The sequence below is a fragment of the Erpetoichthys calabaricus genome, chromosome 15 (assembly GCF_900747795.2).
Source record: "Erpetoichthys calabaricus chromosome 15, fErpCal1.3, whole genome shotgun sequence".
NCBI classification, from domain to species: domain Eukaryota; kingdom Metazoa; phylum Chordata; class Cladistia; order Polypteriformes; family Polypteridae; genus Erpetoichthys; species Erpetoichthys calabaricus.
In genome coordinates, this window is record NC_041408.2 from 72,539,492 (window position 1) to 72,556,137 (window position 16,646).

General features: G+C 39.8%; 1 protein-coding gene across 1 annotated transcript in view; it reads left to right on the forward strand.

The window, feature by feature from the left end:
* The window catches only part of ogfrl1 (opioid growth factor receptor-like 1), a 120,356-nt gene that overhangs the window by 42,437 nt on the left and 61,273 nt on the right, over positions 1–16,646 (forward strand). The gene's annotated exons all lie outside the window — the stretch shown is intronic.

Here is a 16,646-nt window from a genome sequence, read left to right on the forward strand (position 1 = left end):
AGGGGCTAAGATGACAGTTATTTTAGGATATGATAAACATTAAAGCTGCTTCTTCTGCAGAGGGCTTGTTGATTGGAGGAAGAATATTCAGGATACAGATGTACAGGAAGAGGTGGGGGGGGGGGGATTTTAAAGGTGAATAAGTGGTGGACATTGGCTCTACACTTATTGAAGCAGGCCCAGAGAGGCAACTGTGTTATTTTTTTCTTTCCTTACTTAGTATTTTTGTGTTCTCTCTTTTGTGTGTGCCCTATTTGTTGTAAATGTAATCCAAAGGAACAATCACTATTTATTAACTTGTAAATAACAACAGGTAAATAAGATATTTTATACTTTGATGTGAGGCAGTGTGCTCCTTTTATGCCAGACCTGGGAATGCTTCCGGTGCCATGCCAAGTCAAATAAATATAAACTCAATTTGTAGAGACACTTTGACACATTAGAGTTGTATTAGGAAGCAACAAAAACATTTAATTATAGTGGAGCTTACAACATTATATATAGTGGCCACATAGGTGCTGTCTGTGGTGGGGCATTGGGCCAGTTGCCCACCATTTCTGAAGTATCATTAAAGAAAAGAAATGTTGGTAAATTTGGGTTGAAAAGTCCATTCCGGATGTATTTGCCACAGGATGCTAACAAAAGTGGATCTGGAGTGACCCTTTAGCCTAAAAAATAGCCTTTGATGACATATTATCTTTCTTGATCACTTCTGTACATCGTCTTGATGTGGATAGTGATGAGTCCACTATAAATCCCAGGTCCTTCTCTTGTGGTGCATTTTTAAGTTTCAAACCTCTGATTGTGTATTCAGATCTAACATTTAACCATTCTATGTATAATACTTTACATTTACATACATTACATTTCATCTGCCACAAATCTGTTCAAGCCTGTATGCTGTCCAAGTCCCTCTGTAACAATTTAGCTGATTCTGCGTTATCATCTGCACACTTAACAATGGTGATATTGTATGTTTAACACAGCTGGCTAAGTGTACAATATCATCTGCCCACTTGACCAGCTTTTTGGTTATAATCTTGTCCAAATAGTTTATGTACACTAAAAAGAGCAGCGGTCTGAGCACTGATCCCCGAGGGACACCACTTTTAACATCACCTAAATCTGAAAAAGTTCTCCTTACCATAACACTGTGCTTCCTGTGTTTGACCCAAGTCTATACCCTCCTATGGACCATATTTTGAATTCCCACTTCTTTTATCTTGTGGTACCTCATCTAGACTTCTCTAGCGCCTTCAACACAATCCAACCTCTGCTCCTTAGGGACAAGCTGACAGAGATGGGATTAGATTCATACCTAGTGGCATGGATCATGGACTATCTTAAAGACAGACCTCAGTATGTGCGTCTTGGGAACTGCACGTCTGACATTGTGGTCAGCAACACAGGAGTGCCACAGGGGACTGTACTTTCTCCGGTCCTGTTCAGCCTATATACATCGGACTTCCAATACAACTCGGAGTCCTGCCATGTGCAAAAGTTCGCTGATGACACTGCTATCGTGGGCTGCATCAGGAATGGGCTGGAGGAGGAGTATAGGGACCTAATCAATGACTTTGTTAAATGGTGCGACTCAAACCACCTACACCTGAACACCAGCAAAACCAAAGAGCTGGTGGTGGATTTTAGGAGGCCCAGACCCCTCATAGACCCAGTGATCATCAAAGGTGACTGTGTGCAGATGGTGCAGACCTATAAATATCTGGGAGTGCAGCTGGATGATAAATTAGACTGGACTGCCAATACTGATGCTCTGTGCAAGAAAGGACAAAGCCGGTTATACTACCTTAGAAGGCTGGCGTCCTTCAACATCTGCAATAAGATGCTGCAGATGTTCTATCAGACAGTTGTGGCGAGCGCCCTCTTCTACGCAGTGGTGTGCTGGGGAGGCAGCATTAAGAGGAAAGACGCCTCACGTCTGGACAAACTGGTGAGGAAGGCAAGCTCTATTGTTGGCATGGAGCTGGACAGTTTAACATCTGTGGCAGAGCGAAGGGCACTCAGCAGGCTCCTATCAATTATGGAGAATCCACTGCATCCACTTAATAGTATCATCTCCAGACAGAAGAGTAGCTTCAGCGACAGACTGCTGTCACTGTCCTGCTCCACTGACAGATTGAGGAGATTGTTTCTCCCCCAAACTATGCGACTCTTTAATTCCACCCGGGGGGGTAAACGTTAACATTCAACATTATACATAGTTATTGTCTGTTTTTCACCTGCATTATTATCATTCTTTAATTTAATATTATTTATTGTATCAGTATGCTGCTGCTGAAGAATGTGAATTTCCCATTGGGATTAATAAAGTATCTATCTATCTATCTATCTATCTATCTATCTATCTATCTATCTATCTATCTATCTATCTATCTATCTATCTATCTATCTATCTATCTATCTATCTATCTATCTATCTATCTATCTATCTATCAAAAGTCTTCTGAAAATCAAAATTAATAATGCCATGTGCAGCTGTTTGATTGTATTCTTTTGCTGCTTCCACATAGAATTTCAGCATATTAGTAAAACAGAACTTCCCTCTAGACATTCAAAGCTTAGAGTTACAGTCAGGTTGTCATGTTGATCATTTGATTATTTTGCTATGTCTGAATTTCATATGCTGCTCTGGTTGAAGGATTACTATTAGTATTATTGCTATGTGGTTGTGTTTTTATTTAAAAAAAAAAACACTAAAAAAAAGTTTCAAGAAAAAAATCCATGTTGATCTTGTGGTTATTCCAAATAGCACAAATATTCCTACAAACGGAAACAAAACAAGTACTTAAAACCTCCACTCCATTGCATATCACAGAATAGCCTCCTCATATGCTCAGCAGTTTTTAAGGCTTCTTTAAAAAATATTAGCACAGTGCCCTACTGCTAAATGCTTCAATACCAATGACTAATCTCTGAACTTAAGCAATAATTGGTACCAGTAGTAGGGTATTGACTTTGGCTAAATTGGCTAAAATTAATCATTATTACTTATGTTGCAGCCCCCACAATTTTCTGACAAGTCAATTGCAATTCTTGACTTTCAAAAGACTTCTGATGAAGAAGCCAGTGATGGAGCTGCATTGGCTGGGATGAACATTGTTGTGTGAATAGCACTGCAGAACTGATTTAAGCACAGTTATGGTGATATTGAAGGGAACTTCTTGAATTCAGTGAAGACCAAAGTGGGGACCTTTGTGAGTCAGTAGAAGGGCTGCTGTTTTTCCCATATGTAAACTGACATATATTAATGTAAATATTAACATGTATGTAATAAAATATGCAACAAAACTTACACTTGAGTTATAACTATAATCATCAAAATCATTATGATTGAACCTGGACAGAAGTCAAATTTGCTTAATCTAAACTGCATGTGGCAAGTAAAAAAAGTTGAAATACTACAATACAGTGGGGCTTCGGGAGCTGAAAAGACTTGGAAATTGTAGTGCATGGGTGAGATCCTGGTCGGCCATGGTTGCTGCAGGTTTTTATTCCATTTGCTTTTCCTAATTAGTGGCTAGTTACTGCTTCTAATAGAACAGACTTTTTCTGCATTAGTGTTAAGTAACTCGCTTTTTTAGATTCAGAAACTTTAGTGGTTTCCAGCAGCAAAGAATAATGAGAGGGAAGGCAGCCAACAGGTGTCCAGGTCATTTGATCTGATTTTCACCTCTGTGTCCATCACACAGTATCTATTTCAATAAAATATTTGAAAAGAAAAAATCGATTCTTTTTCTTCTCTCCACAAAACATGTTAATGACATTCTCAGAAAAAAGAAAACCAACAGTTTAGGAAATGTCTGGTGTTGCAGAATTAGAGCACTAACAAGCCATACATTTAAATAATGTGTTTCATTGATAGTAAAAAAAAATGGCTTCAAAGTAAAAAATTGGTTTCTGCAAGTAATGGCGGCCTTCCAGGAACTGAGTTTTTGACCCCTGAGTTAGCTCACCATCTGTTGGCTCCCTTTGAATCTCTTTATTGTTTGGCTACTGGTAAAGGAAAAAAATAAACAATTAATGGTTGTGAATCTTAAAAATGAAAATTAAGACAATACCAATCTGAAATTTTGTGACAATGTTCAGGAGAAAATGAGCATTTCTAAAGTCGGCTAAAGTCTCCTGAATATTACCACAGGTTAGTTATTAGAGCCTTACAGTATTTTCAAATTTTTCATTTGGATATTGTGGATACAGATATCCAAAAATATGCATTTATATGACTAAAGTAAATTTTAGGTTTTTAAATGTATATAAGCAGTTTTGTGTATTTATGCTATCTTTATATATAATCTTCATTTGGATCTTGATCTTTGTTTGTCCGCGAATTCACTGCCTTGTGTGGTGTTCCTGCTGTGTTCAGTAGAGGGCAGTAGTGATGGAGGAGGAGAGGAAGTGAGGGGGAGGATCGTTGGATGAGGTTGGAGTGTGGTGATTAAAGAGGATTGAACTAAAGGAGACTACGTGCTGTTTGTACTGGCTGAATACACAACACCTTGGTTGTTACTTTTGTTTACAAACACTGTCGATAGCACTCTTTGTGTTTAGATCTGGCGTCGACACCGTGCTTTGTGTTTAGATCTGGCGTCGACACCTGCTTCGTTGTCGAGACTGTGGTTTTTTGTGTTTCTATCGACCGTCGTTGGCAGCACTTCGTCCAAATTGAATGTTCACCCACTTCTTGGAGTCGGCAGTCAGAGTATATAAGTCGGACACACTTCTGTGATTTTCCATCAGTCGGCGTTTGGAGTTCAAGAAAGAAGCATTGGTTCTTCCTTACTCTTTGGATTGCCACAAAGCAACTTGCGAGATTGGAGAAAGGTTGAGAAGAGATTGTGAGAGGAAACGACAGCGTAATGAAAACGAGACGGACTGTGAACGGAGAGAAGCAGAAATGCTCCTCCACCACCACATAATTACTATTTGGACAGTGATTCCGAGTAGGCCGTTCCTATCAAATCGATGTCCAAGGGTTTTGTTTTGTAATTTTGTTTCCCTTATAAAAAATCATAATGCTGTGCGATGAAGTGCCCAGTTCACGACTGGCAGCCGCGTTTAAACAGGGAGCCCTTCACAGACAACTTTAACATGCACAACGTAGTTGGGCGCACATGGCTAGTAATTTAATAATGAATAAATAAACACATGAAAACTAACGGTTTCAGTTTATTTCCTGAAATATTTACTGTATCTAGTATAAATGTTAATCTTCATACAAAAATATAATTAGTATTGTTATCATAACAACAACAACAACCTTTATTTATATAGCACATTTTCATACAAACAATGTAGCTCAAAGTGCTTTATAAGATGAAATAAAAAGGAAGTTAAGTTCAAGTTCAAAGTTTATTGTCATATGCACAGTAAGGAAACACGTTTCCCTGTACAATGAAATTCTTTCTTTGCTGTCCACACCAAATGACAAAACCAACGTATAAAGATAAACATAAATAATAAGTAGCAGACAGATAATAAGTAACAGAGGCAGCATAAAGTATAAAAACAGAATAGAAGTATAAAATGTAATGTGCAGGTAGGTGTGTGATGGACAAGTCAAGTACAGTTGTGTGAGATAGATAGAATGAGGTGGACCATGGTTATAAACTAATGGCCTTGGGAAAGAAAGAGTTCTTTAGCCTGGAAGTCCTGCATTTCATGTTTCTATACCTCCTGCCTGAGGGTAGAAGTGTGAACAGTTCGTGTTGGGGGTGGTGAGGTCCCTGAGGATCGAGGCAGTTTTCCTGTGGACTCTGCAGGTGTAGATGCTCTGCAGAGAGGGCAGTGGGGTCCTGGTGATCTTCTCAGCAGTCTTTACCACTCTCTGCAGGCGTTTGCGGTCCATAACAGTAGTGTTGCCATACCACACGGTGATGCAGCTGGTCAAGATGCTCTCAACAATGCAGCTGTAAAAGTTGCAGAGGATCTTAGTCGACATACCAAACTTCCTCAGCCTCCTCAGAAAGTACAGCCGCTGTTGAGCCCTCTTGACCAGCTGTGTGGTGTTAAGTGTCCAAGTGAGGTCCTCACTGATGTAGACGCCCAGGTATTTAATGCTGCTCACCCTCTCCACTTCAAGCCCTCGGATGAACAGTGGTGGGAGAGGTTTCCTCTCCTTCCTCATGTCCACTATCATCTTATTTGTCTTGTCTATGTTGAGTGTGAGGTTGTTGTCCTCACACCATGACGCCAGACTGTCCACCTTCCTCCTGTAGGCCGCCTCATCCTCACCAGTGATGCATCCTATCACTGCAGTGTCGTCTGCGAACTTTACGATGATGTTATCTTTGTGGGAGGTGACACAGTCGTGGATGATCAGGGTGTAGAGGATGAGGCTGAGGATGCATCCCTGTGGGCTGCCTGTGTTTGTGATTATGGTGGCTGAAGTCCTATTACCAATCCTGACAGACTTGGGCCTGCCAGTCAGAAAGTCTAGGAGCTAGTCACAGAGGGTGGGGTGCAGGCCAAGTGCAGACAGTTTATTGGTGAGTTTTTGGGGGATAACCGTGTTAAAGACGGAGCTGTAGTCAACAAAGAGCATCCTGATATAGGAGTCTTTGTTCTCCAGATGGGAGAGGGAATAATATAGTGCAGCCACAATGGCATCTGAGGTGGACCTGTTGGGCCAGTAGGCATACTGCAGGGGGTCCAGAGTGTCTGGTATGCTGCTCTGAATGTGGGCCAGCACCTCTCTCTCTCAAAACACTTTATGATGATTGGAGTGAGTGCTACCGGCCTGTAGTCATTCAGGCAGGTGGGTGGACTTGTTTTATCAAGGGGGATGATGATTGTAGTCTTAAAGCAGGACGGAACGATGCTCTGACTGAGGGAAAGGTTGAAGATCAAGCAGAGAATATCAGCCAGCTCGTTGGCACATTCTCTGAGAGCCTGCTCAGGGATGTTGTCTGGTCCTGCTGCCTTACGGGGGTTGATCTTCTTTAGTGCTTTGTGTACCTGACCTGAAGAGACCATTGGGGGAGGGGAGGGGGGTTGGGTGGTCCAGGTGTGTGTGTGTGTCCACTCTGTGCTGTTGCTGGATGTCTCAAAGCGGGTGTAGAAAGTGTTGAGATCATTCGGCAGAATGTCTGTGGAGCTGATTGTGCTGGTGGTTGTCCTGTAGTCTGTGATGTACTGTAGGCCCTGCCACATAATTCCAAAGTCAGCAGTAGAACAGAAGCCCTCCATCTTCTCTCTGTACTGCCTCTTGGCTGCTGTGATGGCTTTTCTTAGTCCGTACTTCACAGCTTTGTACTCCGTCTCAGTGCCTGATCTAGATGCAAGAGAGCGGGCACGTAGCATGTGGCGTACCTGAGTGTTTATCCAGTGCTTCTGGTGGAGGAACTTCCTGACTGGTATTGTGGGCACGATGTTGTCAATGCAGGTGCTAATGTACCCAGTCACATACTCAGCATAGTCCTGTATGCTGATAGAAGAGTCCTCTAGAGTGGCTGCAACCCTAAACACATCCCACTATGTCTGAGCAAAACAGTCCTGCAGGGTGCTCTCATCTATAAAACAAACAAACAAAATTAGGCAATAATATTATACAGTATGTAGCAAAGAAAAAGGTACTGTAGGATGGCCAGGAGGACAGAAAAAAAAAATTCCACTTAGGTTGGAAAAAAAATCAGCAGGAGTTCCAAGGTCAAAAGAGCACCCAGCCCACACTGAGCATTCTGCCTAACATAGATGTTCTAGATCAGTCCTCATGGTTTTCGGGCTTCATATGGAAGAATTTCATGTTGATGATCTTGTGGACATCATCAATTCATAATCCATAAATCCATTCAACCCATAAATGAAGGGGGCAGCATGGTACATTGATCAGGTGGTGGTGGCGGAGATCTCCACCACAGAAGAACTGGAAAAGACAGCAGAAAATAGTACAGATTAGTAAAGAATTGCAGAAACAAGAGGAAAATGATAAATCAATACCCATATAGACTAATAGGGATACAAAAAAAATGTAGCTATGAAAAAGCCATCTTAAAATAGTGGGTTTTTAGCAGTTTTTTAAACTGTTCTACAGTATTAGCCTGGTGAATTTCTGTTGGTAAAGTATTCCCATTTTTAGGTGCATAACAGCAAAAGGCAAACATAATACTTTTTTTCAGGTTGGCTCTTGGAATTATAAGCAGACCTTCATTTGAGGATCTGAGGTTACGACTTGGAGTGTAAGGGATAGACATTCCAAAATATAGGATGGGGCTAGATTATTTAAGGCTTTGTAAACAATTAGTAGTATTTTAAAGTCAATTCTAAATGACACAGGTAACCAATGTAATGACAGTGAAACTGGTGAAATGTGCTCTGATTTTCTTTTTTCTAGTTAAGATTCTTACTGCTGCATTCTGTACTAACTGTAACCATTTGATGTCTTTCTTAGGTAGATAGTTATCCCGAAATTCTTTACCTCCGACTTGACTTTTAAGCCTAAGGGATCAAGGTTTATTTCTACTACTCACTCTATCCATTTTTGCCAATAACTAAGATTTCTGTTTTCTCCTTATTTAGTTTGAGAAAATTACTGCTTATCCATTCAGAAATACAAGTAAGACACAGGATTCGAGAGCCAAGAGCATCAGGGTCATCAGGCGCTATCGATAAATACAGCTGAGTGTCATCTGCATAGCTGTGGTAGCTTGTCTTGTGCTTTGAGATAATCTGACCCTATGGAAGCATAGAGATCAAAAAGAGCAGCAGACTAAGAATAGATCTTTGTGGTACACCATATAAAATATCATGGGTTTCCAAAAATATAATCACCGCAACTAACAAAGAATTTTCTACCTGTTAAGTAAGACTGAAACTAATTTAAGATGTTGCCGGAGAAGTCCACCCATTGACTAAGGCGATTTATAAGAATACTGTGAACCATGGTGTAAAATGCTGTACTTAAGTCTAAGAGAACAAAAACAGATACATGGCCACTGTCCGCATTAACCTGCAAGTCATTTACTATTTTAACCAGTACAGTTTCTGTACTGTGACTTGTTCTAAAACCTGACTGAAACTTGTAAAGAATATAATGTTTATTCAATTATTACATCTTGCCTGAAGAAGGGACCTGAGTTGCCTAGAAAGCTTGCATATTGTAATGTTTTTAGTTAGCCAATAAAAGGTGTCATTTTGCTTGACTTCTCACTATGTTTATTCAAGTAATCATTTAGCTGCTGTCACACACGTGCGAATAGGAGGCAGCTGAAGGGCTTAAAGAATAAGGGTCACACATCTGCCCAGGGAGCGGCGGGGTACACTAACTCTCCTAAGTCCCCTGCAGACCTTTCCCGGGAAATCCCACTAGGAACCACTGCCTCAACTGGGGACACGTCACTTCTGGTCCCGGCCCCAAGGACGACATCACTTCCGGCCCCGACCCTGAGGATGACATCACTTCCCCCAGACCTCCTATAAAGCCTCACTCCCTTCCTCTGGAATTCAGTTCTGTTTTGGACTCACTCTTATAAACTACTCTGGTCTTACAATTCTTTACTTCTGCAGCCAGGGACATATTATACGGGTGGCTGCCCCAAACCTTTCCCATATTTGAAGTCTCGTCTTGTTACACTACATAATAGGTGTGTTTTCTAGAATTTTACTTAAAAAAGGTAGGTTAGCCTGTCAAAAACAGAGGAGTCGAGATTATTTTTCTTGAGCAGGGATTTGACAACTGCAGTCTTAAGACAGTCCAGAAAGACCCCCCGTATTTAATGATGAGTTTGCCATGTCAAGTATACTATCAATTAGCACAACAGAGACTTATTTGAAAAAGCCGGTTGGTATTGGGTCAAGGATGCTGGTGGGGGGTTTCATTTGAGAAATTATTCTGCGTAGTTCAGGTAGGAAATAATTTATCTTGTTTAAAATGTAATAGTGGGATTCAGTCAGATAAACTTTGGGTGGATGTACTATATTATTTTTAATGCCATTAATTTTGTATTTAAAAAATATAGTGAAAGTCTCACAAGTTTTCCTAGTAGTGTTTAGGAGGCATTCCATTGAGTGAGCTGGGTTTAGAAGACAATCAATAGTTGAGAATAAAACTCTTGGATTACCAGCATTATAATTTGTAATTTTAGGGAAAAAAGATTAAGAGAAATATAACACTGTTATATTCCGTTATTTTAGCCTTCAATATTTCATAATGAACTATCAATTTAGTTTTTCTCCATTTATGCTCAGCTCTCTGGCATTTTCTCTTTAAATCAGATACTCTTTGTGTTTTCCAGGGTATATCAGTACTCGGGCACTGAGACGGAGTACAAAGCTGCAGCTCTTACCTTAGCTTAAAGATTTTTACTTTGCTACTAACATTGTTAGCGTCGTTGAGGTAATCACTGCAAACAGACTGACTTTTTAGAATATTAGAAAACCTTGAAGCTTCAGATGTATCAAAGTAACGTTTTATAACAATATACTTCTCATTAGTTGTAGTTATCAGTATTTCTACATTAAATGTCAAAGATAGTTATTATTATAGATACTAAGTCTAAGAATTCCTTAATGAAGGAAACATTATATTTAGTAGGTCTACGAGGGGGGACCCAAAAATAACCGGAATTTTGTTGTTGTTAGGTTGGTACTTGTAGTACGTGGTTGGGCCGCTAGGGCGATCTAGTTACACTCCTCACAAGTCAGTCTGCCAAGTGCCATCAGTCTGGAAGGTTGTGCTTGTGTTCAGTGAATTTTTTTGTAAAAGTAGGTTGCGCAACAGTGTGAGAAGGAAACACCCTGATTTGTGGGAGTCGGGCGATTGGTTCTTTCATCATGACAATGCTCCATCTCACACTGCTCTCAGCATTCGCCAATTTTTGGCAAGAAACGGTATGACAACCCTGAACCACCCACCCTACTCACCGGATTTAGCTCCGTGTGATTTCTTTTTGTTCCCTCGGATGAAAAAAGACTTGAAAGGAAGGCGTTTTGCTGACGTCGAAGAGGTAAAACAAGAAACGACCAGAGCATTAATGGGCATTACTTCAGACGTTTTTAAAAAATGTTTCGAGCAATGGAACAAACGGTTAGATAAGTGTATTTCTGCCAATAGAGAGTACTTTGAAGGAGACTAATTGTAGTTTGTACAGAAAATTAAATTAAACACGTTTTAAAAATATTTCCGGTTATTTTTGGGTCCCCCCTCATATAAGTAGACAATGGAGTGACTGGGACACACCTCGAATAACAATGGCAAGATACTCAAAAGACCCAAACGTACCAAACACGACATCTTTAAACTTTAATTGGCTTGAATAAATATTTGCTAAACTTCCACTTTTTTGCCTTGGTAAACAACATAAGTAAAACTGTAATTCGGAGGTACAGTTTCAGTTAAAACTGTGGCACCATCTGAGCTAAGCCATGTTTCACTTAATGTAAGAAAGTCGATTTTCCTATTGCTAATAAGGTCGTTAATATAAAATGTTTTGCTGGTTAATGCTCTAACATTTAGTAAGGCTATATTTAAGGTCTCAGAAGAGCAGAGCTGAATTAAGAGTGTTATGACAGCTTGAAATGGTAATTAAGTTATTCACGTTAATGCCACTTTGTGTCGATTTTTTACTTAATCTATACTCTGTAGTTATAGTTATAATACAGTGCACATCTAGAGGTGAAATGGTAATTAAATACTGCTTTGTCCAGGTTTATTACTTAAACTGTGGTTTGTTAGTATAGTTTTAATACAGTGCGTATCTAAAGATGAACTCGCTACAGAATTATCACATCCTAGCAAGGCATTATGGAAAGCATTAGTATTAGGATTATGTAGTTAGGAAAGACAGATTTCCTTCTAGATGTTTTCGGAGATGACTCAGACTCTGAATCTGTTTGTCTGGCTTGAAGAAACACAGTCTCTCCCAGAAGAGATCCCAGTTATCCATGAACCCGATGTTTTGTCCCTTGCAGAAGCCTCTCCACCAGTTGTTTCATGCCAGCAGACAACTGTAGTATTCATCAGACATTCTAGGTAGAGACTGAGGGCCTGAAATGAAGAGTCTTGCCACCAGGGGCCTGTCTTTTGACGCTAGAATGAACGTTACAAAATTCACTTTAAGAACTTCCGACTGTCGATATGCATGTTGTTTACTCCAGCATGTATTACGATGGTCCTGACAGCTCTGTCCTTATGCTTCTCGGAGACTGTCGGTGCTCTTCTCGTAATATCTTGTGCATAAACACTGGGAAAATGAAACAAAAGATTTCTTTTTAGAGCAAGAAATACTAAGATTGTGAACAAATACATCACCAGAGACTGCCAGCATGGTGGAGAGGGTTGAAGTGGTTCTGGATGGCAATGCTTGCCTGAGCCAACAGAGGTGATCTAGCCTTGAGCTTCTGCCTTCATAGTTGAAGCAGCCTGATTCCCTTGTCATTGTGGTCACTTTGGATGGGCACAGGGGTAAAACTCACTTGGCCAAGTGAGTGCGTTGCATGGCATGGGGTTGAAGTTGCTGAATTTAGTCGACTTGTGACAATCTCAGCTGCTGAGGATGTCTCTTTTAGAAGGAAAGCCTTCAGTTCCCTCAGTTGTGATTGCTGGATCTGGTTCTCAAGGGCCTGGAGTTATTCGACAACACACTGCATCTCACAGTTGGCTGTTGTCCACTTCTGCTTCCGCTTCGTGTCCTGGGAAAGAAAGAGATAGAGAGGAGGTTAAAGGGTTCCCTGCTGTATACCATGTAAGAGTGTATTAATTAGTGTGTTATATGGTCCCTTATGTGTATCTCTCACGATATACTCCTAGAGAGATTAAAATCAATTGATATCATTGGCATTCCACATTAAATCTTATCTCTCGGATTGTCCTGTTTGTACAGTTAAAAAATTCCAGATCACAAGTTTGCCCAGTTGTTATTGGTGTTCCCCAGGGCGTTGTCTTCTATTTATTATTTACCTTCTGTCTCTTGGTTATATTTGTAGGAAATTTGATATTCATTTCCACTGTTATGCAGACTGCGGTGGGCTGGCGCCCTGCCCGGGGTTTGTTCCTGCTTTGCGCCTTGTGTTGGCTGGGATTGGCACCAGCAGACCCCCGTGACCCTGTGTTAGGATATAGCAGGTTGGAAAATGACTGACTGACTGTTATGCTGATGACACCCAGCTTTATCTGTCTGCTAAGCCCAATTTCACTCTTCCACCCTCTTCCCTCTCTGACTTCTTGCAGGAAATTAAAGTCATGATTGTCTGCTAACTTTCTCAGATTGAACAGTGATAAAACAGAGGTTCTTCTGGTAGGAACTAAAACTGTTTTGGCCAAATGTGACAATATTTCTTTGACTATTGATAATTCTCTAATACCGTATCTTCTTCCTATCAGGTTAAGTTTTTAGGTGTTATTCTCAATAGTACCTTAAAAATTGAAGCACATAATAATATCACTTGGTCTTCATATTTCCATCTACACAATATTAGCATTCTACACCCATTTCTTACAGCTAATAGCACTGCTGTTCTTTGCCATGCTCTGGTTACATCTAGTATTCATTATTGTAATTCTATCCTTAATACCACCTTGATTTTAAGATTTTGTTTTTTATTTTCAAGACGCCCCATAGTTTGGCACTTCTGTATCTCTCTGACCTTCTTCATATCTCTTCTCCTTCCCGCATTCTTAGATCCTCCTCCTCCTCCTCCTGTATTAATCTTATTATACTTCCTGCTTGCCTAACTACTATGGGGTTTGGGGCTTTCAGCCGAGCAGCCCCTCATTTCTGGAACTCTCTCTCACAAGACAGCTGTAGCATTGACTTTCCTCCTACCTTTAAATCCCGCTTTAAGACACACTTCTTTAAGCATGCTTATTTTGTTTGATATAAACTTTAGTTGATATAATTAATTTTAATTAACTGGTTTTATTGCAACTGTAATTTTTTTATTTATTCTATATTCTGACTATTACTATTAATGTGTTTTGTAAGGTGTCCTTGAGTGCCTTGAAAGCCACCTATAAATAAAAAAAAATAAAAATTGTTTTGATGTCAGTCTTACCAGTGTGCACTGACTGAAGTTTTAAGAGGATTTAAAATAATTTATGTTGTGGTTAACAGAGACAATACTGTCCTACGAATATTTTAAGGCAACATATCCCCAAATTAAAACATGGAGCACTTGTTGAAGTCTACAATATGTAGATCCCTCAGAACTTTCGAATGGTTTAGGTTCATAATGAAAAATCATCATAACTTGGTTATTGAAATAATTGTGGTAATTGAAAAAGCCATTGAGAAAAGTGTTTTTGTTTCCCAGCTTTACTAATGATGGTGTCTATTCAAGTTTAAAGAGCTGCAATTGTCAGGTAAATCCAGCAGTTCAATGAGTTTAGTAAAGGTCAGGGCCAATTGTTGAATAAAATATTTTAAAAGGTGTGTGTTTATTATTGCTGAATAAACAAAATTGAAATACATTTGAAAATGAGTGTGTTTGGAAGACACGGTACAAGCTTCCTTGGTAGTATGGCATACAGTGTAGTCCATAGGCCATGTCATAACTTAATGATATTCCTCAGCAGATGAGTCCTCAGTTCAAGAAGATATAATGTATGCTTTCACATTTAATGAGAAGCAAATTCATGTAATTTAAATTTTGTTTACTCATTTCTGAAACAAATCTAAAGTGATGCATATTCAAAAATTTAATCAGCGGCACGAACAGAGGAATGATGAAATAGTTATTTTGAATAAAGACTTGTCACCTACTGTAGATAAAATATTTATCATTGCATATGTGAGGTTGCTATAAGAGTTTTAAATATTTTAGGCTGATAGGTTAGGTGTTAACTCATATAGAATGGTATTTTTATAATAACTGCTATCACCATTTAATCCACAGAAGCATTAAATTGTATTTCAAAATGTGTGATGGCGATGCATGTCAAAGCTAGTGCATATTTAGGAGTGTTAATGATCCTCCATGGTCAATGTTCACCCATAACAGACAAACGAAATAATTGCATCACCTGCTTATTTTATGTTAAATAGGGCTGTGAAATTATAAAAAATTTGAATTGCGATCAGTCACAAATGTCATTCAATTAGTCGTGATTAACTGCATATTTAACTAAGGTGGTTCAGCGATGTCCAGTAGTCAGCTCTAAATGTTACTTCTCAACAACTCATTAACTGCTCAAACTGCAAAGACTTGTGTCGTTCATATAAATCCTTGATATGTGACATATTTATCTCATGTGAAGGCAATGTTTAAGAATTGTCAGATCTCACTGAATGTCTGTTGGACCCATATCCTCAACTATATTAAAAGATCTGCAGTCTGATGTGATCGATTTTGCAATAAATAGTAGGTAGTGCTTCACATTTTGTTTCATTCATGGACATATTTAACGTTGGATTGGAGGACTTGAATTTAGGTGGGTGATGAACATAAAAAAGGAGAACAAGGTTGGGAGAGACGGAAGTGGAGCTTCATTAGGAACACCGTAAGACTGAGCAGTGGAACTGAAGCACAGCTGAGCATGGAGACTCGGGTTCGACCACTGTATAACAATTGGTCGTTTCAAGTTATTCTTTTTATCCCAATTTTTTTTTTCTGTTTCCTTATGTACCACCCTGACATCTGTTGAGGACTACTGCTCAAATGTGTAACTCTACTGATATGCAACTTCTTTTATGTAATAAATAAATAACATTTTCAGTTACTTATGTGTTTATTTAAAAATTAGGGAATTTAAAGGCAATCTTTAAAATTGGAATTGATTTGTTTTTAAGAAGTCAACTTTGCTAGGGGGCAGCACGGTGGCACAGTGGTAGCGTTGCTGCCTCACAGTTAGGAGACATGGGTTCGCTTCCCGGGTCCTCCCTGCGTGGAGTTTGCATGTTCTCCCCGTGTCTGCGTGGGTTTCCTCCGGGCGCTCCGGTTTCCTCCCACAGTCCAAAGACATGCAGGTTAGGTGGACTGGCGATTCTAAATTGGCCCTAGTGTGTGCTTGGTGTGTGGGTGTGTTTGTGTGTGTCCTGCGGTGGGTTGGCACCCTGCCCGGGATTGTTTCCTGCCTTGTGCCCTGTGTTGGCTGCGTTCGGCTCCAGCAGACCCCCGTGACCCTGTGTTCGGATTCAGCGGGTTGGAAAATGGATGGATGGAACTTTGCTAGAACTGCTGCAGCTACCCACACACTGCCTGACAGCCCCACGTTTGAAACCCATTGGCTTAGATTGCATGGGGCATTGAACAACACATTAGATGCAATTAAGGAAAAATAACACATAATACCTTTGAAATTAATCGCATGCATTAACACTTGTACTTTGACAGCCTTAATATTAAACCTCATTTAATGACATAGTGTATGATCCTTAATGTTAATCAAGTATCTAATAAACAGTACAATAACATAGTCCTAAAGTAATTTGGTGCATAAAAATCAATAAATTGTACAAACAATATGATTGCATTGTAACAACCTGGGGGGTGTAAGTAATGGAGAAATGGAATCAGCCAGTTTATGTAAGACTGGTGGTGAGTCACCCTAAAAAGAACCATTGGCTTCTTCAGTGGCCACTTCTGCCATCCTACTCATGTCTTTAGTGGCAGCCCAAGTAGATACACATACAAAGTGCTCTCTATATGCTATTTATACTATTACCCACCTTGAAAGGACCATTTCTTTACTCTTT